The sequence below is a fragment of the Hemicordylus capensis genome, chromosome 3 (assembly GCF_027244095.1).
Source record: "Hemicordylus capensis ecotype Gifberg chromosome 3, rHemCap1.1.pri, whole genome shotgun sequence".
In the NCBI taxonomy this organism is placed as follows: Eukaryota; Metazoa; Chordata; class Lepidosauria; order Squamata; family Cordylidae; genus Hemicordylus; species Hemicordylus capensis.
Window position 1 is genome coordinate 31064082 of NC_069659.1, and position 25212 is coordinate 31089293.

At 44.4% G+C, this 25212-nt stretch overlaps 1 protein-coding gene across 5 annotated transcripts in view; it reads left to right on the forward strand.

Moving 5' to 3' along the window:
* Positions 1 to 313: 313 nt before the first annotated feature.
* The window catches only part of ELMOD1 (ELMO domain containing 1), a 74572-nt gene continuing 49673 nt past the window's right edge, over positions 314 to 25212 (forward strand). For 4 of the 5 annotated variants that reach the window (XM_053308665.1, XM_053308666.1, XM_053308663.1 and 1 more), the window contains exon 1: positions 314 to 554. The gene's annotated coding sequence lies outside the window, so the exon portion shown is untranslated. Of the gene's footprint in view, positions 555 to 1067; positions 1227 to 25212 lie in introns of those variants that run through there. The other variant, XM_053308664.1, reaches the window with a different exon arrangement.

Genomic DNA, 25212 nt, shown 5'->3' on the forward strand with positions numbered 1-25212 from the left:
TGTGTGAAGAGACAAGTGTCCCCGGGCCCTTGAAGGTACGGGTGTGTGTGTGGGGGGGAATTCCAGCTGGGACTGCTTGTTCTTTGCTCTCCCCCTCATGCCCCCTCTGAAGCAGGGGCCGGCCAGGGGTCCAACGTCACTGCTTGTCCCAAGGCCGATGTCTGCACGTGACATGCTCCTGTTTGCACGTGTGAACAAGGCAGGCTCAAGCAGCAGGGAGGACAGGCCACTCTTCGTCGCCTCGCAGTTCCGCGCCTTCACCAGCAGGTGGCAAAGCGAGCGCAACGTTTCCCATTCAGCCTCCGCCAAGCTGCGCCTCACCTTCTCAGGGCGCAGCGGTGGCGGCCGGCAGCACGTCTTGCGCGCGTCTTAGTACAGCCGCTGCCTTCTCCTTTTCTTCTTTGATCCCTTCATTGACCCAGATTCCGGCAGCGCCGCCGGCCGGTCCCAGGCAGCTGCCGCCCCCGCCGCCACCGCTATTCGAGGAAGGGAGGCTTGGCGTGTGGTCTGAGACTGTGCGGCGCGATGATGGGACTGTGATAGCCAAGAGCAAGGTGAGTAAGAGAGCGGAGGGGCCAGGACTGCTGCCTTTGATAATCTCGCCCGCCGCCGCCTTCTCGTTGCTGTTGGGGGTGTGTTGTGCAAAATCTAAAGGCAGTAAGTAATCCTCCCCCTCCCCATATAATGCATTTTTGCATTCCTCCCCCAGTGCATTTCTTGCTGTACAGAAATGGTGCATACATCGTGACCGGGCGCAAGCGATGCCCTGGCAGCAGCTGCAGGCAGAGGCTCACATATTTTACTTCCAGTTGCCGAGGTGGTTGCGGCGGGTGCTGCTGTTTTGCAAAAGCAGCAACCCCGGCGCGGGTCGCCTAGCGACTGGCGATCAATTAATCATGGAGCGTGGCGCGAGCTCCCAGGGCGCTGCGATTGCCCTGCACCCGGAGCCACCATCTGCACAACCAAGCGAGCAGCTGGGGGCGGAGACAGAGAAGCAAGCACCGGGGAAAGCGGGGGGGGGGGAGCCATTTGCGGCTATTGATTGTGGCTTGTGGCATCCTGATACAATCGGGTCTGTGGGGCTCTTGTTTTCATTCATTGATGATCTCTTGTTGATTTGCTGAATACGGTGGCGGTAGTTGCGGGAAGGATTGCGCGCTGCCAGCGTGCCTGAGAAACCCTCATGGGCTTTTTAGCTGAGGGAGGGGGCAGAGGAACCAAGGAAGGTAGGTATTAAAAGAAAATAGATTATCTCCTTCCTCCCCCCGCCCGCTTGTTAGCACCCCTTGAAAAGGAAAACAGCCCTGTGGCACATTAAACACAAATGCATTTATTGTGGCATAAACCGGCTCTAATTTATAGTCAGCTTTCCCTCTTGACTCTAATGAATCCTCAAAGCGGCTTGTAAAATCTGTAACAACAATTCAGACCCATCACAAAATGTCATTGAAACTTGGCCTGCAATCCCATACCCTCTTTCTCGGGAGTAAGTAAGTGGGGCTTGCTTCTGAATAAGCATGCATGGGCTTGCACAAATTTAATTTGCAATCCTAGCCAAATAAAACCACAGAACGCCACACGAAGCTGCAGGTCAGTTTCAGGTGCCACAGGAGAGCCTTAGTTGTTTCTGCTACCATCCTTACGGGTTATAACATGATGAGCTCTGTAAGTTCATTATTATTATGAGCCTGAGGCTTTTGGAAGGGCGGTATAAAATTTTTAATAATAAATAAATAAATATTATTATTTTATTTTACATATTTTTATACTGCCCAAAACCCACATCTCTGGGCGGTTTACAAGAAGTTCATAGTGGCCTTGTGGGCAAAGATCAGTCCCTGTCTTTATAAGCATAGAGATCTAATCTTGGATTGAAGCAAAAGCTAACTTGAGAAGGGCTGGCTCAGACACACAGGTGTTTGCTGTCTTCATACAATGGCTTTGAAGTGCGCTTGCTTTTTCTTCTGTGCGTGAACAAGATGGTGAATCATTTACAGCTCAGTCTTGGACTCTATGAAGCTGAAATACTCGTGAGTAGGTAGCTGTGCAAACCCAATCCTGTACTTGATGAGTAAGGCTGCACATAGGATTGCAACCTGATCCTAAGTATATTTACCCAGAAACTTCCCACTTTTTCAGTGTGGCTTATTTCCAGATAAGTTTTTGCAGCTTTTATTTACATCAAAATGACTAAAGCTATAATTCTCTGCACACAGACCTGGAAGTAAACCTCATTGAATACAGTGGGGGCTTAAGGTCTCAATTAACATGCATAGGATTGTGGTGCAAGGCTGCAGTCCTATACACACTTACTTGGGAGTAACCATTGAATTCAGTGGGGCTTGCTTCCAAGTAACCATGCGTATGATTGCAGCCTGCACTGTTATAAACCTATGGCTTAAGATGGCTTGGGGATCACTCAGTAATATTTTGGAGTGAATGGTTGTTGGTTATGGATGGTGGCAGTGGAGAAATGTTGCTCCCAACACACTGGCAGAATAATGATGCAAATAAAGCCCAGAGCAGGGCTTTTAGCAGATTCTGGGCTGAGATCCAGGTGTCTTGCTCTGCAGCTCTGCAGTGTGTGCTTGTGTCATGCTGATGGCTTGACAGCTTTAAGCACAAGTGGAGCAGCCAATATGGTGAAAAGCAGGTAAGGAAAGCTAGTATTATACAGAAGCAGCACCTGCTGCTTTAATCTGGGTTACAGCAACCACACAATTTGAGATCATCTTCTAGGAAGAGTTTGGAGCCCTGGGAGGGAAAGGGGGATCTGTAATGAGCAGCATGCAGAAAATATTTCAGTGTTTTGCAGGCACACCTCCAACCTGTTAGGAATAACGTTTGTGGTGGCAGTTGGATGGTTAACCCAGTTGCAGCCCCTGATAATAGAATCTGACTGGTCTATGCTGTTCCCTCTAAAACAGGTTGGAAGATCCTGTAATTAATGTTAGAACAGATGATGAATTATTCTAACACATCTCCAGTTCTGCTAACAAAAGAAGACTTTAAAAAAACAACACCTTATAAATACATACTTAATATACTTACCTGCATATTTGAATAAAGCCCAGTTGTCTATTTGCTCTCTTGCACAATCAGCGTTTACAAGAGTAGAAAATGTGAGGCAAGCCTTGCCAAAGCTGTTGCATTCCTGTTGTCTCCTCACACACACACACCCCCGCCCCCACTCCATATTTGCATTCACAAGACATGGTTCTTGTCTTTTCTTAATCTATGATACAGCTAAATGGAAAATGTTCAGGGTGACTGCTGTATCGCACTATAGGGCCCCATTTAATCAAAGCAAAAATCTGCTAGTTGTAATGAAGAAGTGAACAGCATCTTCTGCATGTTTCTTGTTCTACTACGCAGTGATAAATAACTCATGTGAACAACGATACAGAGAGATGCAGTCTTCTAGACTGACAGCCTTTATACATATGCTTCATTTTCAGAAACTATTATCCACTTAAACTCCAGATCTTCTGATTTAGTTTTTGACAGTTCTATAATATAAAAAATACACTGCACATTTTGAGTCAAAATGATAAAGAAATTACTTTGAGCAGTGGTTTCCCATTTTATTTCATTTGTTTTAAAATAGGAGACTCTAATTTACAGCCAGTTCTTTTCTATATACTATATTCCAGTAAATTCCTATTTGTTGTTCGCTTGCTGCTAACAACTGCAGTCTTATGCATCTGACAAAAAAACCCCAGAACATCCTAAAAGCCGGTTGGGGGGTGCATGAATGGAAGCAAATTACCATCTGCATGCTCATTTTAAAACGTCCAAATATTCATTGAATAGGAAAGTGCTTAATTTTAGCTCAACAGAATGTCACCAGTTCCTCAGCATAAAGGTTGCATCAAGCAACAGTACACACAACTCGGGTATCTTCTCTGAGCTGAAAGGTCTGTTGAATGACAAAATACCTTTTTTCTGTTGCCTTTGCCGGGGGATTCTAAACTATTAGAGCTGACACATCTAACAGAACTAGACAACTAAGCTGCATTCCAGCTGCAAAAAGCCAAGGTGGTAGTATACTGGTGTATTGTTCTTTCCTCCTCTTTCTTTCTTTTTGTTTTTTCCTTTTTCTTTCTTTCTTTGGCCCTCTGAATAGTGATAGGAACAATACTGGGAGTGCTAATGCACAGAGATGGTGGCTGCTATCTTAAACAGGTGTCCTAAGCTCGGCTCCTCAGCAGAATGATGCTTTCTGCAGAAGCTTGGATGTTTGTGGCTGTAGGAAAATTGCTTTGCTAGCTGTGCATGCTGTATGTAGACCCTGCAGCAGGTTTAATTTGTCCAGCATCGGGGTGTAACTGTAAATCTGAGAATGGCACTACATGTTTATTGCCAGACTCAGGAACAGCTGAAGGAGCTGGGCATGATTAGCCTGGAGAAGAAAAGACTAAAGGGAGGCATGATAGCCAAATATCTGAAGGGCTGTCACACAGAAGAAGGAGCAAGCCTGTTATCCATTGCTCTTGAGGGCAGGTCTGGAACTAATGGGGTGAAATGACAAGGAAACGGATTTAGGCTAGGCATTAGGAAGAACTTCTTGACTGTAAAAGTTGTACGACAGTCTGTCTCGTGCAGTGGTAGGTTCCCCATCACTTTGAAGATTTACACCAGAGTCTGGGCAGCCATCTGTCAGGGGTGCTCTAGCACTATTGCACTGTAGCACTTGCTTGCACTGGCTGGACTGGAAGACTTCCAAGGTTCCTTTCAATGCTAAACTCTATTATTCTGAGCATCTTTTTTCAAGTGCAAAGTGAGAAATGGGCTGTGGAGGCACTTGGAAGCAATAAGAAGTCTTGTTGCTTCTGGCTGCTTCCGTGGTCCAGTACATCGTCGGAGACAAGATCGCACCTGCCTCTGAGGCAAGGAAGTGGGCATTGAGGATCACCAATCTTGGCTGATTATCGAGGCCAGCCTAAATGTGTGTTCGCCTGCTTCTGCATTTTCTAAGGCAAAATCCAAAGTAGGGCAACCTCTTTTATTAGGACCAGTTGCAAAATAGCGAGGAAGCTTGTGAGTTCTGCAGAACCTTTCTTCAGGCTGACTGCCCCACCTTGCCTCACGAAAGGGCTTCTCCTATTTTCTACCATGTCCCACTTTGTCTCTTCCCTTGTTTTCCTTAACCTCCTGGCCTGAAGAAGAATTCTCAAGAACTCAAAAGCTTGCTCACTGCTTTGTGATATTTCACATTGTCCTAATAAAGAGGTTACCCTATTTAGGATTGTTTTATCCAATGGAGCAGCACAGCTACCTGTGACCTTTGTGTATTTTGGAGATTCCCTAAGACTGTGGCCCTTGCCTCATATGTCCCCATCTGGACCTTAAGAGCTTCTTCAGAAGCCCTCCTCCAGGCGCCCTTGCCAAATGAGACGAGGTGGGTGGCTACCAGGGAGAGGGCCTTTTCGGTGGTTGCACCCTGCTTATGGAATAGCCTCCCCAGTGAGGTTCGCCTGGCTTCATCACTTTGTTCTTTTAGATGCCCCGTAAAGACCTTTTTGTACACCCAGGCCTGTTAAATTGTGGTTTTCAGATTTGATTTGATTTTTAACTAATTTTAAAAGGAGTTTTTAAACTGCTTTGCATTGTATCTTTCCCCCTCCCTTTTTGTCTGCTATGATTTGATGTATTTGTATGTTTCAATGTATGTTTTAATGCTGTGTTGGGAGCCGCCCAGGGAACAGTTTGTTATGGGGCGGCTAGCAAATAAAGTTTATCATTACTATCATCATCATTATTATTATTAAATAGTAAATATTTTATTATTTTTATTTTACTGTTTTTCCATGTCCCAGTGTGACCTCCTTGTGCCCAGTGCCCACTTGCATTGGTGCAGCAGCCCAGCAGGCTTCTCTGACCGGCTGCCTGAGAGTTGCTCTCCACACAGTCTGCCTTATTTCTCAAACCAGCTGCCATGTCAGAAGAAGCTGTGTAAGTTGTTCCTTTGCTGTCTTTTGGAGACCTAGCAATCTGCAGAGAAACAAGCTGTGCTAAATAATTCGTGCTTTCTGCTGGCAGAGCTCGGTAATTCATGAATGACCTAATCTTTGAGTGCAGTCCTATGCGATACCATCACAGTGGCTCACTTTACTAGTTTGTTGTAGCCCGGGTTTAGCTGTCATGCACAGCGCAGAGTTTTATAAAACATTATAAAGCACTGAGTCAGTTTTCTTGCCTTTTTAAAATTTTCATTTTCATTTATTTATTTATTAACATATTTTTATACTGCCCCAAACTTACGTAAGAGTTTTATAAAACATTAACACAAGCACTGAGTCAGCTTTCTTGCCTTTTTAAAAAATTTTATTTTTATTTATTTATTAACATATTTTTATACTGCCCAAAACTTACGTCTCTGGGCGGTTGACAACAAAATAAAAACAAAGTAAAACATTAGTTAAAACAAAAAGTTTAAAACATTACAACAATTTAATTTTTTTTAAAGAATATTTTTAAAACAGCGTTAAAACAATATTAATTAAAAACCTGGGTGAACAGATGCATCTTTAAAGACTTTATAAAAGCTGTCAGAGATGAGGAGGCTCTTATTTCACTAGGGAGCGTATTCTAAAGCCTCGGCGCAGCAGCGGAGAAGGCCCGTCCCTGAGTGGCACCAGACAAGCCAGTGGCAACTGCAGACGAACCTCTCCAGCTGATCTCAGTGGGCGGTGGGGTTCATGATGAAGAAGACGTTCTCTTAAATACCTAGGGCCCAAGCCATTTAGGGCTTTATAGGTTATAACCAACACCTTGTATTTTGCCCGGAAACATATCGGCAGCCAGTGTAGCTCCTTCAGTACAGGAGTTATATGGTCTCTCCGAGATGACCCAGAGACCAGCCTGGCTGCCGCATTCTGGACCAACTGTAGTTTCTGGACTACATACAAGGGCAGCCCCACATAGAGCGCATTGCAGTAATCCAATCTGGAGGATATCAGCAGATGTACCAGTGTTTTGAGGTCGTTCACCTCAAGAAACGGATGCAGCTGGCGTATCGGCCGAAGCTGATAGAAGGCACTTCTGGCCATCGCCTCAACTTGGGACACCAGGGAGAGGCTTGGATGCAGAAGCACTCCTAGACTGTGTACCTATTCCTTCTGGGGAAGTGTGACCCCATGCAGAACAGGCAGATCAAAATCGTCTCTCGAGTTCCCACCCCGCACAATGAGTACCTCCGTCTTATCTGGATTCAGTCTCAGTTTGTTATTCCTCATCCAGCCCATTACCGCCTCCAGGCAGACATTTAGGGAAGTTATGCCCTCTCCCGATGATGCTGGCATGGAGAAATAGATTTGGGTGTCATCAGCATACTAATAGCACCCTCACCAAATCTCCTGATGATCTCTCCCAGCGGTTTCATGTAGATGTTAAACAACATCAGAGACAATACGGAGCCCTGAGGCACAGCATACAAATGTTCAGAACAGCAGTCTCCAAGGGACACCATCTGGAACCTGCCCAAGAGGTAGGAGTGGAACCACTGCAGAGCAGTGCCTCCAACTCCCAACCCCCTCAGACGCTCCAGAAGGATACTATGGTTGATAGTATTGAACGCTGCTTAGAGGTCCAAAAGGACCAACAGAGTCACACCTCCTCTGTCCGTTCCCAATTGGAGATCATCCATCAGGCCGACCAAGGCAGTCTCCACCCCATAGCCAGCCCGAAAACCAGTTTGAAATGGGTCAAGATAATCACTTTCCTCCAAGACTCTCTGGAGCTGGGAGGCCACCACCCTCTCAGTTACCTTGCCCAGCCACGGAAGGTTGGAGACAGGCCTGTAGTTGCTCAACTCTGAAGGATCCAAGGTAGGCTTCTTCAGAAGCGGTCTAATAATTGTCTCCTTAAGATAAGGTGACATCCTCCCTTCCCTCAGAGACACATTTATAATCTCTTCTAGGCCTTCTACAACAACCTCCCTGCCAGATAATATAAGCCATGTTGGGCAAGGGTCAAGAGAACAGGTGGTAGGCCGCACCGTTCCAGTCAGCTTGTCCATATCCTCAGGAGTCACAAACTGGAACTGACTTGGCAGCAGTGTTCCCTCTAACAGGGATTCCCAGATGTTGTTGACTACAACTCCCACCATCCCCAGCTGCAATAACCTTTGCTTGGGGATTATGGGAGTTGTAGTCAACAACAATTGGGGATCCCTGTTAGAGGGAACCCTGCTTGGGAGCAGGTTTGCGATGCTGATATAACTCTGCATTTCGGAGGCACTCAGAATGCTCTAGAGCAGGGGTTCCCGACCTGTGGTACTCCAGATGTTGCTGAACTACAACTCCCATCATCCCCAGCCACAATTGTGGCTGGGGATGAGGGAAGTTGTAGTTCAGCAAGAGCTGAGCAGTTGGAGAGCCAAGGTTGCCTGTCCCTGCTCTAAAGCATAGTGTGAGGTATTCTCCCAAACCAACAAGATTATGTATCAAGCTTAAAGGAACTGGAAGTGAGGAGAGCTGGTCTTGTGGTAGCAAGCTTTACTTGTGCCCTTAGCTAAGCAGGGTCTGCCCTGGTTGCAAATGAATGGGAGACTACATGTGAGCACTGTAAGACATTCCCCTTGGAATATTCCCTTGGAGCCGCTCTGGGAAGAGCAGAAGGTTCCAAGTTCCCTCCCTGGCAGCATCTCCAAGAGAGGGCTGAGAGAGAGTCCTGTCTGCTACCTTGGAGAAGCCACTGCCAGTCTGAGTAGACAATACTGAGCTAGAGGGACCTGTGGTCTGACTCAGTATGTGGCAGCTTCCTATGTTCCTATGAAGGTCAAATCCCCCCCCCCCGCCCCTGCATTATATATAGGGTTTCCCGACTTTCAGCCATTGTAACTGAGGATAATGGGAGCCATAGTTGGGAGGCTTTGCTTTATTTATCAGAACCTCCAGAACCAGATACAAAATGATGGCTCGGGGCGAGGAGCCAATTGCCCACTGTGCCCTTTGAGCCGCATAGTGGGGTGACCTACATATGCGAGTACACATCTCTGTCTGAGTTACTACAGATCAGAATTCTAAAAGCCCTGCTTGGAAGCTGTTTTCTTCAGAGAAACCCTTGCTGATCTACTTCAAATCCTCAAGTGATCTGCCGGTATATAACAGCCTCTTAGTAGCAATAACACTTATTTGCTTAGTAAGGGAAAGATAACAGCCCTTCTGGGTCAGACCAAAGGTCTGTCTAGTCCAATACTCTTTGTCCAGCAGTGGTAGCTCAGCCAGGTGAAAGATTAGAAGCAGGGTCCAATGCTGATAGCATAATTTTGAGAGGCAAGCTGGATGTGGTTTCCCTAGCATCTGGTATTCAGTGCCATGCTTCTGCAGAAACCCAGAAGTTCTATATAGTTTTCATATCCAATAGCCGTTGATAGCCTTCTCCTCCATGAATGCGTAAATTCTTAAAGTAATTTAAGTTAGCAGCCATCACTACATTTTGTAGCAGTGCATTCCATAAACTAACAAGTTGTTGTGGGTAGAAAATTGATTGATTGGGTCTACCCTGATGAACCTGCTGCCTTCCATTCACTGAATATCCCAAGCAATGTTCTCTCTAATTCTATTTCACCTCTGTGCAAAATGAGTTTTGTTCTGGGCAGCAGTATCAAGGCACTGTGTACGCACATGCATGCAGAGTGGGACCTTCCTCATTACCCCTGCTAACTTGGCAAAGAGGCACCTTTTAACATGGTGATTCTCTTTATTTAGCAGGGGGAGAGTAACTGGCCCTATACACACCCAGCACAGTACCCCTCCAGTGACTGTTGCTGTTGTCTGTCTTATATTTCTTTTTAGATTATGAGTCCTTAGGGGACAGGGATCCATCTTATTTATCTTGTTTATTTATTATTTCTCTGTGTAAACTGCCTTGAGCAATTTTTGAAAGAGCAGTATAGAAATCAAATAAATAAACCTGAGCAGGATCTAAAATTAACTGAGCGGACATAAAAACCCGTGTTAGCGTTAGCGCACGCATATGCACACACCTTAGAGGGAACACTGATTCCAAGTTCTAGTAACCATGGAGAGTCACTGCCAATCAGAATAGACATTACTGAGTTACATAGACATAAGAACAGCCCTGCTGGATCAGGCCCAAGGCCCATCTAGTCCAGCATCCCGTTTCGCACAGTGGCCCACCAGGTGCTGCTGGAAGCCACAGGCAGGAGTTGAGGGCATGCCCTCTCTCCTGCTGTTACTCCCCTAAAACTGTTACTCAGAGGCACCACACCCCCAAGGCTGGAGGTGGCCTACAGGCCTCCGACTAGTAGCCGTCAATAGACCTCCATGAAATTATCCAAACCCCTCTTAAAGCCATCCAGGTTGTTGGCTGTCACCACATCTCATGGCAGAGAATTCCACAAGTTGATTATGCGTTATGTGAAAAAGTACTTCCATTTGCTGGTCCTAGATTTCCCTGCCAATCAGTTTCCTGGGATGACCCCTGTTCTAGTGTTATGGGAGAGGGAGAAGAATTTCTCTCTATCCACTTTCTCCACACCATGCATGATTTTATAGACCTCTATCATGTCTCCCCGCAGTCATCTTTTTCTAAACTAAATTGCCTCAGGTTTTGTAGCCTAGCCTCATAAGAAATGTTCTAGGCCCTTGATGTGACTCCATACAAAACAACTACTTATGTACTTTGAGGAAGGACTGTAGCTCAGTGGAAGAGCATCTGCTTTGCATGCAGAAAGTCCAAAGTTCAATCTGGACAAATACACATGTTGGAAACCCCGGAGGGCCGCTGTCCATCAGTGCAGAATTGGGCTACATTCAGTATAAGGCAACCTTCTGCAAAACCAATTTATTATAAGAGAAGGGGAATCTACTCTCTGCACATCTAAAATGCTGTCATGCAGCCCTGCCACTCAGCAGGTGTTTCCTATGGCAGTCCGGTAACAAAGATGTAGTAGCATCCTAAATGATTTTGCTTTTGCTTAGAAAGCACATTCGTTTCCACCATCCCTGCCTGAGGAATGGTTAAAATGAAATGTGTATAGGTCAATAATGTTTACAGCTTGTTTCAGGAGCTGCTGCTTCTTCTGACACCTCTCTGATCAGGAAATTAGAAGTGAGCTGTCTCTGTCATTGGCCTAGGCTGTTCTCTCCTAGAGCTGTATACAAAGCCAAGGAATTCTGTTCAGTTTAAATGAAACACTTAGCAGCAGTAGCAGCAATTTCCTATTTTACTATTTCTGACACATGTCCTTCAAACTACTACTACTACTACTACACATATACCCCTGCTAACTTGGCAAAGAGGCACCTTTTAACGTGGTGATTCTGTTTATTTAGCAGGGGGAGAGTAACTGGCCCTATCCACCCCTAGCACAGTACCTCCAGTGACTGTTGCTGGTGTCTATCTTATGTTTCTTTTTAGATTGTGAGCCCTTTGGTGACAGAGTTCTTTCTTTCTTTCTTTCTTTCTTTCTTTCTTTCTTTCTTTCTTTCTTTCTTATTCATTCATTCATTCATTCATTCATTCATTCATTCATTCTCTGTGTAAACTGCCCTGAGCCATTTTTGGAAGGGTGGTATAGAAATCGAATAAATAATAATAATAATATTTATATACCACTTTTCCACAAAAGTTTCCAAAGTGGTTTACATAGATAAATAAATAAGTTGGGTCCCTGTCCCCAAATGGCTCACAATCTAAAGAGAAATGCAAGATAGACACTAGCAACATTCACTGGAGGGTGACTCACAGCAGGAAGTATTCATAGGAAGCGGCCATATACTGAGTCAGACCATTGGTCTATCTTGCTCAGTATTGTCTTCACAGACTGGCAGCAGCTTCTCCAAGGTTGCAGGCAGGAGTTCCTCTTAGCCCTATCTTAGAGAAGCCGGGGAAGGAACTTGAAACCTTCTGCTCTTCGTAAAGCGGCTTCATCCCCTGAGGGGATTATCTCACAGTGCTCACACATCAAGTCTCTAATTCACATGCGACCAGGGCAGACCCTGCTTAGCTAAGGGGGCAAGTCATGCTTGCTACCACAAGACCCAGCTCTGTGGCATGACTTTGTAACTTTCAAATGTTGGAAGGGAGGGGCCATGGCTCAGTGGCAGAGCATATGGCTTGCATGCAAGAGGCCCCTGGTTCAGTCCCTGGCTGGCTTCTTCATTCAAAATGCGTCTCAGGTGGCATGATGGGTGGGGGTGGAAGGGTTGAGATCTGCCTGAGACACTGCAGCAGGGGTCTCAAAATGTGGCCCTCCGGCTCTTGTTGGACTAAAACTCCCATAATCCCCAATCACCATGGCCAGTAACCAGTGGTGATAGAAGTTGTAGGCCAACAGCTGTAGGAAAACTACCATTTGAGACCCCTGCACTTGAGTTTTTGCCAGTCACAGTAGACAATACGGTCTGTTATTACCATAATAATTAAATGAGTTTGTTTCAGTATGACAATTGAAGTGTCTTTATTGACTCCCCCCCACCCCCAGCTTCAAATATTTCAGTTCAACTACCTGGCTGCTTAAAAAAATTATAGGTACAATATGGGATATTTATTATTATTATTATTATTATTATTATTATTATTAATTATTATTATTTATTGAATTTATATACTGCTCAATATCAAAATCTCTAGGCGGTGTACAGAATTAAAACATGATATAAAATATAAAATGTTTAAAATTCATAAAAAAATTAAAATCATAATAGATAAAAACACATTAAAAATATTTTTAAAAATATAGTAGAGGTGGGTTTTTTAAATTGATTAAATAGACCAATAACATGGCAAATCATGTTATTTATCATGATGATGATGATAAAATCATGGTTATTTAAATGATAATCTAAATAGATTATTTAAAGCATCAGGAAAACCATGTGTAGTGAAAAGAATTACAAAAAAGTCGTTCAAATTTTATGCAATTGACGGAGAAATTTGCATGAGGAAAGCTTCCGGATTGCCCACCCAGCCAGCATTTTAATTCAAAAATTTCTGGAAAACCCACTTCTCTACACCCACACCATGATGCGCTTGTATTCATTGCCCCAGACTGGTGCTCCATATGTTGCTGGACTATTAAAGTCCAAAGTACTGACATTGCTGCACATGGTAACACAAATCACGATGACAGAGCTTAACATTTGTTTTTCAGCACCAGGGCCAGCTCCAGGTTTCAGGGGGCCTTTTATATACTGCCCTAGAGCTTTTTCACACAGGGCTTTCAGTTCACATCTTCTCTGGAATGGAGGGTGTGTATTCCCGGATCAGCCAGATTCCACCCCCACCCGTGAGCTATCGGGGAGCACTTCACACACGATTCAGGTTTTTCATTGCACATTAGAGTGTAACCCAATTTATATCTGGGGGGGGGCACCACTTTTTGTGTCGGTTGGGGGGGGCAACTTCGATTCACAGTAAAGCCTCATAGTAAACTCAAGTTAAAGCCAGCTGTCTGAAAATGCCCTTGCAGGTGCCTTCTCCTCTGGGTGAACTTCTCCCAAGCTTGCCCTGGCAAACAGGATTGGAGAGAGAAGGCAACAGAGAAGCAGCTTTCCTGACCAAAACGTAAGGGTTCTCAGCCTTTGGTCTCCAGATGGTGTTGGACCACAACTCCCATCATCCCTAGTCACAATAGCCTTTGGCCATTGTGGCTGAGGTTGATGGGAGTTGTAGTCCAAGAACATTCGGGGACCAAAGGTTGTGAACCCTTGGCCCAGTATGTCATTCTGCTAGCACTGCACAAATGCTATGGCATAGACATGATCTTGGGGGTTGTCTGTGGGTCTTTGTGGGCCCCTGGCAGCTGCATAGACATGATCTTGGGGGTTGTCTGTGGGTCTTTGTGGGCCCCTGGCAGCTGCCCAGCAGTACTGGCCTTGTTATACACATTAGACAGGGCTCTCACACAAGCAAAAAGACTTTTCCTTTGAATCTGTCCCAAAGCCAAATGAGGCAAATCTTGTGGTAGTTTCCCTTGGTTTGCATTTGGATAGGTGACTACATGTGAGCACTGTAAAATATTCTTAGGGGATGGGACCATAACTCAGTGGAAGAGCATCTGCTGGCATGCAGAAGATTTCAGGTTCACTCCCTGGCATCTACAGGTAGGGCTGGGCTACTACCTGGAGCTAGGTGGACCGATGGTCCAGCTTAGTATCAGGCAGCTTCCTATGTTCCTGTGAGGATATATAATGTGCAATACTGTATCAAAAAAGGATAGAGCTGGAAAAGGTGAAACCCAAATGATCAGGGGCTGGAGCACCTTTACAAGGAAAGGCTGCAGCATTTAGGGAGTTTTAGTTTAGAACCCTTTTATATAGCACATACTGTATTTACCTGAATCCAAGACTAGTTCTCCCCCGCCCCAAGTTCTTTGATGTTAGAAATCAGGGGGTCATCTTAGATTCAGAGTCCTGTTCCTCTTGGGTAAATATAGATATAACCTGTATTTAATCTCTGTTTTTTAAATTGACTCATCTTAAATTCAGTCATCTTGTATTCGGGTAAATATGGTGTGCGCTGTATTAAGGCAGGCCTTGACATGATTCAACAAAACTGTTTGTTTTTTTAATGTCAAGTTTTTCTGTAGTAGTAATTGTGAGTGTGGAACACTACATGGTAGTTATTCCCGATTACTAATGCAAATCAGTTGTTTCCCACTGTTTTGGATTCCTTAGAGACCACGGAACAAACCAGAATAGAACAGAGGGATGTGGAAATACTGAGCTGTTATAACAAAAATCCCCAGATCTGTAAAACACCATATTAGGACTAACAAGTTTTCAAACTGCAGTATTTTAGTTGCAAAGAACACTTTTATCAGGCGATGGGGCTGTTCATAGAATCTGAAAAGGAGGGAACTGAAGGTTTCTCCAGTTAATATTTAGCATTTGTATAGCATGCTTCAGATACTCAAAGTACTTCATGTTATCTGGCTACTCCTTGTAGATGTTCAGATATGTTGCTTCTTTGTGCCACGGCATTTGAGAGATAGTGTGTGTCTGTGCACATGCCTGTATGTGCCTGGGGAGGGCATCCTCACTCCCTGAGAAATTCTTCCAAAGCAGTGATTCCCAAGCTCCGAGACCAGAGACAATTGCAAGTAGTGATGATAAGAACAGCCCTGCTGGATCAGGCCCAAGGCCCATCTAGTCCAGCATCCTGTTTCACACAGTGGCCCACCAGATGCCACTTGAAGCCATAGGGAGGAGTTGAGGGCATGCCCTCCCTCCTGCCCTGCAACTGATACTCAGAGGCATCCTGCCTTGGAGGCTGGAGGTGGCCTATAGCCCACCAACTAGTAGCCGTTGTTGATAGACCTCTCCTCCATGAAGTTATCCAAACCCCTCTTAAAGCCATCCAGGTTGTTGGCTGTCACCATATCTTGTGGCAGAGAATTCCACAAGTTGATTATGTGTTGTGTGAAAAAATACTTCTGTTTATTGGTCCTAAATTTTCCGGCAATCAATTTCATGGGATGACCCCTGGTTATGGGAGAGGGAGAAGAATTTCTCTCTATCCACTTTCTCCACACCATGCATGATTTTATAGACCTCTATCATGTCTCCCCGCAGTCATCTTTTTTCTAAACTAAAAAGCCCCAGGTGTTGTAGTCTTGCCTCATAAGAAAGGTGCTCTAGGCCCCTGATCATCTTGGTTGCCCTCTTCTGTACCTTCTCCACTTCAACTATGTCCTTTTTAAGATGTGGTGACCAGAATTGTACGCAGTACTCCAAGTGTGGTTGCACCATAGTTTTGTATAAGAGCATTATAATGTTAGCCGTTTTATTTTCAATCCCCTTCCTAATGATCCCTAGCATGGAATTGGCCTTTTTCACAGCTGCCACACTTCAGAAGTGCAGGCGCTATCTTGACAGCCCCAACAGACACGCCCCATAGCCATGCTCACTGCAGTGGCCACACACCCCACGTACATAGATGCAGTGAATTTGAGACTTCGGTTACATGAAGTCAAAGATAGTTTCCTAATCCTACAGAGCTTGAACCTCATGTGATTATTCATCCAGAAGAGCAGTTTGGATTGTCAACCACAAAGGATACTCCTTGTAACAGAAGACAGGAAGACCACTAACATTTGTAGTGGTCATTTGTAGTCCAATATTCAGTTGTGTAACAAACTGTTGGAATAGCAAGAGCAGTATGTTATTTCCATTTACAAAGCAAAGGGCTTTGCATCCCTGCTGAGACCCTGGAGGGAAAAAAGTACCAGGACTACATCCCTGCCAGCCGCACTACACCACTGCCCCCAGCCAAATAAATAAATAAAGTCTTGGGGTGATGATTTCTTATTTTATTTGAGTAAGTTTTGAGCGGTTTTGGTCACCTTTGAGGTGCTGAATTTTATTTTATTTTATTTTATTTTTTTGCTTCAATGTGGAAACATGCCTAATACTACTGCAACAGACTTACCAAAACTTATGGGAGGGATGGCACTGTGTTTGTTGTGTGATCGTACAAGCAACTGATGTTTTACTTCAGCAAATTCAACAGACAAAAGCGTGGTCCGAACAAATAGATGCCTACAAGGAACTGTAAGGTACCCACAGCAAAGCCTCACAGGGGGACACAAGTCACAATTTGGTATTCATTGTTCCAGAGAGTTCTCTAAGCTTCATTCTTGTGTTTTAGTAGAGTCATTCTACTGGCAGCTCAGGATAGCAACTAAAACTCATTGGATACATGGAGGAATTATATGTAAGTGCTCCTTCCTTGCTTGTATTTTCCTTTGAATCTTGGCTGGGAACTGATGCTGCATTGTGATACAGCAAGGCAAGCTCCACCTACTGGAGAAGCATTTTCACTATCTCCCTGTACTGGTGACATTTCCGCATTTTTAGTCTACTTCCCAAAGGCTTATGAGATCACCATATCTGTGTGTATCCGTGTGGCCCCCTCTAATACCTTTTGTTTTTGCACTTTGATACACATCAAACTAACAGCACTTGGGAGTGGGGCCTAGGGGACTCTGGAAGGGATATATATTTGCCAATCCACCATCTTGTTTCAAGATGGCAGCCTCTCATTGTATAGGCAGCACCTCTTGGTAACCCTTGTGCTGACAGTCAGACATTGGAAGGAGTTCTAGGGAAGCATCACCATGTTAGAAGAAGTAGAAAGTAGGCTCCATTAGTTTCACTTAGAACTCTGTTTAAAAAATACAGATAAACTCAAAATCTGCTACCCTTGAATAGCACCAACCACTGAAGGGATGCTGTGCTGATGGATAAGGACAGATGCTTTCTCTCTGCTAAAATTAAGATAGCCATCACTTTAAGTACCTCTTTGTGTAGTTAGCTCAGTGGTGGAGATGTGTTGATTTATTACATTTTACGTTTCTCCAAGGAGCTCAGGGGTCTCCTGAAGAGCTTCATAGTTCCCTTCTCTTATCCTCACAACAGTCCATTGAGGTAGGTTAAGCTCAGAGAAAGTGACTGATCCAAGGTCATGTGCTGAGTTTTATTACTGAGTGGGAAATTAATCCTAAAATCTTCCTGGTCAACATCTAACCATGCAGTGGGCTTTCTCTGCTTTTGTGCTTCCCGGAGCTTTCTGGTAGGCCTCTGTTGAAAAGCAAATGCTAGGCTAGATTAACCTTTGCTCTGTACGATCCAGAAAAACAGTTTTTATTAGTGCTGAGCTGAAACACCTCCTGTTTTCACTGAAAAAAAATAATCTTTAGTGAAAATGGAGGACATTCATCACTTCTTAAAAAACTGAAAAACACCATTGTTCTTGGGCATGGATGACAATGGTGGCAGCTTTTCAAGCACTGCTACCAATGGCTTCCATCCACCATTTTCTTTCCCAGAATGCACCAGGGAGTAATGCTTTCCCAATGTATTTTGAGAAAGAAAATTGCATAGTGATGCCTCCCGGAAAATGAGCACTGCTTGAAGCACTCTTGCCAGAAAACCACTCTCCCAATCCCAAAATTTTGTTGGATACTTCCATAGACTCCCACAAAGGTCCCCAGCATGGCATATGTTACCAAAAGCACTGGGATAAATTTGTACTGCCTGACTTTTTTTTTTTAATCGATGGCCCACCGTCCATTAATTGAATGCAAGTGTCAATTCCATGGGAAGTGAGGTAGAAACCCAAAGGAATGCAGTACTAGATAGCCTTCCATTCAAATACCTCAATCACCTTCGGACTTTGGAAACGTGAGTCTCTCTCTCTCTCTCTCAATAAAATGCAGTGTTGTTACAACTTTGTCCTGAAAAGGAAGAGAGAAAAGAGGTACTTCCCAATGGTTTTATTGTGGATGAGAAACGTTCACTTGTTCCTGCTAACATTTCAAAGGAAAATATTTGAAGAATGGATATGAGTTCCCTGAGCTTTAGGGAGGGCACCATTGTAGTAGCTGAACTGTTTTCCCCCCCTGTGGCTGGGGAAAGTAAATGGAATGTTCAGAGCACAGCATTTATGCTTAGTTGGATGCTATTTGTGGCAACCAGCAGGGAAGCCTGACATGCTCTTTCTTCCTCCTCCGTCTAAAGAGCAAGGATTCCTCCACCCTCTCACTAGGAGTTGAAAAAGGCAGAAACTAAAAAACTTGTGCAGTTTCCATTCATCTCAGTGAGGCTTGTGCAGAACGTCTCTGGTAAATTGTGCTTGTCCTGCATTCCCTGCTTCTCCCAAACAACAGGAAGTCCCTATTTTAAAAGTGCTTTACAGGAACTCTTTCCTTGTGTGGGGAAAGCAGGTCCTTATCTGCTTTCAAACTTGCAGGTTAAACAGGTGGTCTGCAAGTAGGCAAGCAGACATTGCTAGTCTTGTATCGTTGTCAAGGAATGTAAGGGGTTGAATGGGGAGCTTACCAGGAACTGTATGTACTCAGGCCCTAAGGCAGGGATTCCTGTACTAAAACCTTTTGTACCTATGGACCCCTCTAGATCTTCCCATGGACCCTACCCCATTTATTTCTTCAACAAAAACAAAAGAATGTACCATATTTTATTATAAGTGATATTTTGGGGAGCTACCTTTTAATTATATATTTGATTTTCCATGGACCACCTAGACCTACCCTATGGGTCTACAAAGAAATTGAGATGCAATAGATCAGCCCTTCTGATTGGCTTGCAACATGAGGCCTCTGGATTGACCTCCCTTTCGCTGGGCAGAAAGCAGTACTTCCTACCTGCTATGCGCCAGCATCTCACTGTAGGGATGCTGGATTTCAGAACGCCTCGTGTAGATTTGTCCCAAGTATGGCCATCAGTGGTGCTGGCCTAGCCCTAATATGAAGCATCAGTCCCCCAAAACAACAGAAGTTCTGTGCAGCTCCACCGGGCTTTTTCTTGCTATTTAGCGCAGAACTTGAATTGTGTTCATCTCGAGGTAGAGCTGGGAGAGACTCCTGCCTGTCGCCTTGAAGAGCCACTGCCAGTCATTGTAGATAGTACTGAGCTAGATGGACCAGTGGTCTCACTCAGTACAAGGCAGCTTCCTATGGTCCTCTTTCAACTCTTACCCTGGCAGATAGGTCAGCTTCCTATGGTTCTCTTTCAACTCTTACCCTGGCAGATAGGTGTGACTTTAATTCCAGGTATTTATGTAGGTATGTATTTATATTTATTTATATATACATTTATAGCCTGCTCTTCCTCTGAGAAGCCCAGGGTAGGGTGTGTGTGTGAGAGAGAGAGAGAGAGGGAGAAGAAAGAATGATTATCCTGTGAGTTAGGTTAAACTGAGAGATAACTGACTGGCCCAGAGTCACCCAGTGAGTTTCATGGCTGAATGTTGCTCTTGAGTAAATTTAGCAGTTATGGGATAAGGAGACAGATTCTTGTGCGGATTGGTACTTGGTTGAAAGACAGGAACAGAGGGTAGGAATAAATGGACAGTTTTCACAATGGAGGAAAGTTAGAAGTGGGGTCCACTGGGGATCTGTACTGGGACCAGTGCTCTTTAACTTATTCATAAATGATCTAGAAGTTGGAGGTAAGCAGCGAAGTGGACAAATCTGCAGATCACACTAAACAATTTTTGGGTAGTGAAATCCAAAACAGGTTGCGAGGAGCTCCAAAAGGATCTCTCCAGACTGGGTGAGTTGGTGACAAAATGGCAAATGCAGTTCAGTGTAAGCAAGTGTAAAGTGATGCATACTGCAGCAAAAAATTCCAACTTCACATATACATTGATGGGATCTGAGCTGTCTGACCATGTTGGGGTTGTGGTGGACAGCTCGTTGAAAGTGTCATCTCCATGCGCAACACCTGTGAAAAAGACCAATTCCATGCTAGGGATCATTAGGAAGGAGGTTGGAAATAAAAATGCTAATATTATAATGCCCTTATACAAATCTATGGTGAAGCCACGTTTGGAGTATTGCATACAGTTCTGGTCACTGTATCTTAAGAAGGACATGGTAGAACTGGAAAAGGTGCCAGAGAGGGCAACCAAGATGATCAGGGGCCTAGAGCACCTTCCTTATGAGTCAAGGCATCTGGGGCTTTTTAGTTTGGAAAAGAAGCAACCATGGAGAGGTGATAGAGGTGTATAAAATTATGCATGGAGCAGAGAGGGTGGACAGAGAAAAATATTTCTCCCTCTCTCACAACACTAGAACCAGGGGCCCTCCCATGAAACTGATTGCCAGGAAATGTAGGACCAACAAAAGGAAGTACTTTTTCACACAGTGCATATTTACTCTCTGGAATACTCTGCCAAGGGTTTTGCTGATGGCCACTAGCTTGGATGGCTTTAAAAGGGGCTTGGACAAATTCATAGAGGACAGTTATATCAATGGCTACTAGACTGGTGGCTATAGACCAACTTCAACCTCAGAGGCATGATGCATCTGAATACCAGTTGCAAGGGAGCAACAGCAGGAGAGAGGGCATTCCCTCTTGCTTGTGGCATCTTCGCAGAGGCATCTGGTGGGCTACTGTGTGAAGCAGGATGCTGGACTAGATAGGCCTTGGACCTGATTCAGCATGGCTGTTCTTATATTTTGAACTCTGGACTCTCTGATCCTAGTCCAACAATCTTACCCAGGGTTACACAGCTTTGGCCCTCCTGCAGATGTTGGTCTACAGCTTCCATCATCCCTGACTATTGGCCTTGGCAGCTAGGGATAATGGGAGTTGTAGTCCAAAAACAACTAGAGGGAGAAGGTTGTGCAGCCCTGCTCTAGATACTGTACCACACTGGCTCTCATCTATGTGAAGTAGCTGGTGGTTAACTTAATCAGTGGAGTCTTGGAGCCACACCCAGCCTATGAAAAAAAGTAAAACTGAGTGCCACATGTTCCGACATACACTCTTGTTTTCAGCTTAAGGCAGCTGTCAGATTGAAGAAGGCACATTGCGCTCCCTCCAGTTTTCTTTGCTTTTCTCCTCCCTTTCCCCCTGATCTTGCTTTTAGGTAAGGGACATCAAAAGTGTCTTCAGAGAGTGTTAGAAGCGTGCCTGCCAAGTTCATTAATGAATTGGTTCGCTGTTAGCCTTTCTCTCTCCTCTTGGAGCAGGTGTCACTGCAGTCAGTAGTAATTACTGCTGAATTCAGGGGACAGCAGCAGGATTCAGCCAGTCAAAAGCAATCTTAATGAAAGAGGCTTTCAGCAGTGGGGGCTTACATATTTTGCACCGAACGCTTTCATAATATCTGACAAGAAAGTTGCTTTTGAGTGTGTCCTTTTTTCTTTTAGCAGGTGACATTATAGTTCTTTTTTTAAAAAGAAGAAGAAAGCAGGAAAGATCACTAGGTAGGATAAAAGGATTGAATTTTAAGCTAGCTGCCACGTTGGAATTGTGCAAGATATGTTTGGGCTGTATGTTATCCCAGGACCACTCGGCCCTTAAAATGTGGAGAAAGAGACGGGAGTAGGGTGTGTGACTGCCTTCTGCAATCATGTCCAAATGCTAAGTGAGTGCGAGTTTCAGCCCATGAAGTAAGTGGTCATGTAGCAGGTTCAGTGTGTCCAAGTCCTGATTGGGGAGGAGATATGGTCTTGTGATAGTGGGCATGAGTTGTCTCCTTGGCTAAGCAGTGTCTTCTTTGATTTACATTTGGATGGGTGACTACATGTGAGCGCTGTAAGATATTCCCTTAGCGGGGGCTGTTGCTCAAGTGTAGAGCATCTACTTAGATGTAGAATGTCCCAGGTTCAACTCCCTGGCATCTCCAGGAGGTTCTTCACACAGCAGGCTATACCACAAGTTTACTGCAAGGTTTTACAAAAAATTCGAAGTTGTCCCAAAAAACTGACAGAAAAAGTGGATTTTTTTTAACCCCAGATATAAATTGGACTACACTCTAATTCACAGTGAAAAACCTGAATCATATGTGAAGTGCTCCCTGATAACTTGCAGGGACTTTGGGGTAAATCTACTTGATGTGTGAACACACACCTTCCATTCTGGAGGAGATGCGAGCTAAAGGGCTTTAAAAGCCCTGTGTGGAAAACACCCAGGTAGGGCTTGGAGAGACTCCTGCCTGAAACCTTGGAGAGCTATTGCCAGTCTGTGTAGACAATACTGAGCAAGATGGATCTATGGTCTGACATTTGCAGGCAGAAGGACCCAGTCCCAGAAAGCTAGGTAGGAGCAGGGCGCTCCACACAAGTGCCTGACTGCGCTGCAGGCAGAAGGACCCGGTCCCAGTGTAAAAGCTAGGTTGGAGCAAGGCGCTTCACACAAGTGCCTGACCGTGCCACAGGCAGAAGGACCCAGTCCCAAACAGTAAGCTAAGTTGCTTCTTCATATCCTTACTTCTGCACACCCCTTCCCTGCCGAGAACCAGCACTAGGCACGACCATGCCAGAGTCCCGATCCTGCACCTGCTGCCAGTAGCAACTACACAGGTATGGAGCTTGTTGTTATTTTCAGAACATGATTAATGCACGAGGATGGCGTGTGATATGATGTCTCAGGGTGAGGAAGGATCTATACTTCTACTACTAAGACTAAGTATCTTAATAAAAAATTCGGCCCGTGACTTAGCCTGTGTTTTAGATTTTGGCCCCTTATGTGATTGAGTTTGACACCCCTGAGTCTAAACAGACTGGTGGTGGCTTCTCCAAGGTTGCAGGCAGGAATCTCTCTCAGCCTTTTCTTGGAGATGTCAAGGTGGGAACTTGGAACCTTCTGCTCTTCGCAGAGCGGCTCCATCCCCTAAGGGGAATAGCTTACACTGCTCACACTCCCATTCATATGCAACCAGGATGGACCCTGCTTAGCTAAGGGGACAAGTCAAGCTTGTGACCACAAGACCAGCTCTCCTCACCTCGTTTCAGGCAGGAGTCTCTCCCAGCTCTATCTGGAGATGCAAGGGTTGAACTTGAGACCTTCTGCATGCAAAGTAGATGCTCTGCTATTGAGTCCCCATGTTTAATGGCTCTTTATACTGTCTGGCCCCTTTTAGTTGCCTGATCTGTTGTCTTTATCTGGGTTGCTTTGTCTTTTAGCTGCCACCTTATTGTGAGTTTTATATTCTGTTTGGTTCTCTTGCTGTTAAAGCTTTTATGTTTTCTTTTATTCTTGTTTTGTTGTAAGCTACATCAGGGGTTTTGTGAAAGGTGGGGTCAAAATACCTCAATAAAATGCCCATGGACATTATTTTTTTAAAAGAAACCTCTTATCTGTGTTGCAGTGTGCTGGTTTTGAAGCTCTATTCTGATTGCCTTAATTAGATAATTAATTAAGTCTACACAAATAGACTCCAATTTTTGCTAATGGGTCGTTCTTGTAAGATCAAACCAGAAATTCACAACAAATTATATAATCAGAAAATCCCATAGGAGATGCTGCTCCATTAAAAAGAAGGAATGAGAAAAGTGTGAACCAGTTCATGTCATGCTACAGGCCCTGCTCCTAGGAACACCATAATAGGGGCCCAGATATAGAGAGTTCTAGAGGTGTGCACGAGCCAGTTCAGTACCTCTTCTTGGAAGCGCCGAACCGGCTTGGGTCGAGCTGATTTGGCAGGGTGTGGAGCAGTTCCCTTAAAAAGCAGGTAAGGAGCTCCTTACCTGCTTGTCTCCATCCTGTCACTTTTCTGGTAGCGGCGTCTGCTTTCCAAAAGGCCGCTTGCTGCTTCAGCACTGTTCCCTGCAGCCTCCACGTGCTGCGCTGTTCTCTCCAGCTACACACAGCCTTTTGGAGAGCAGACGCCGCCACCAGAAAAGTGACAGGATGGCGGACGAGCAGGTAAGGAGCTCCTTGCCAGCTTTTTAAGGGAACTGCTTCCTGCCCCGCTGGTGGCTGCCCAAGCCATCTGTGCACATCCCTATAGAGTTCCTTTATTTCTGAACAAAGCATAATATTAATTGTGCAGTAATAGTCTTATCTACTATATATTTTGAAGAGTTTGTATGTTTGTGCGAAATAAAGTCATATTTCCTGATGACTGACAGATACTAAATTTGGTATATACAGTTCTGCCGCTGCAATTAGCAGAATGCATTACGTTTTACATCAGAATATGCTCAGGAAAAGATTTAAGAAACTTTTTTGTATTTTGTGTGTGTGAAGAAATTCTCTCACTGCTACTGTTCTCAACAGATTTTTAACACTCGATAGTCAGATCAATAATTCCAAAACGACATCATGCCCAAGAGAAGCAGATCTTTCTCAGATTCAAATTTACTGTGATTGAGTTTACCAATCACATTATTAAATGAAATGAATAATGTTTGAAGTTGGAATCCTACAAATACTGTTCTTTTACTTCCCTTTTGCAAGCAGATTAATCTATACAAATCTATTACATATATTTAATTTCTTGAACTTTCCTACAAGTATAATCTACACAAAATGACCTTGCCAGGTCAATGACGGGCCTCGCCCGCTAGTTCTGTATAATGGCTTCTGTTCAAGTATCTCCAAGTACTTTTAAGAACTTTATGTATTTACACAAATACACACTAAAAAATGAAAACTAGCTATGGAAGGGATTCCCAAACTTGAGTTCCCAGATTGTACTACAGCCCCTAACATATCCTGCCATTGTGGCTGCGGATTATGGGCGTTGTAATCCAGCAATATCTAGGGACCCAAATTTGAGAATCCCTGAGCTATGGGGAGATGAAGAACACAGAGCTTTTGTCCTCTTCCTATTTTAGGAGGGAACGATTTGAAAATGGCATCCTTTTCCCTGTTACTTATATACTTAGATATTTTCAAACAAAACATTGAATTTGCCTGGAAAACATCAGGTTAGGGGAAGAAATGTAACCTCGTAACAATGGCCTCGGTAGGTCCTGTACCCATA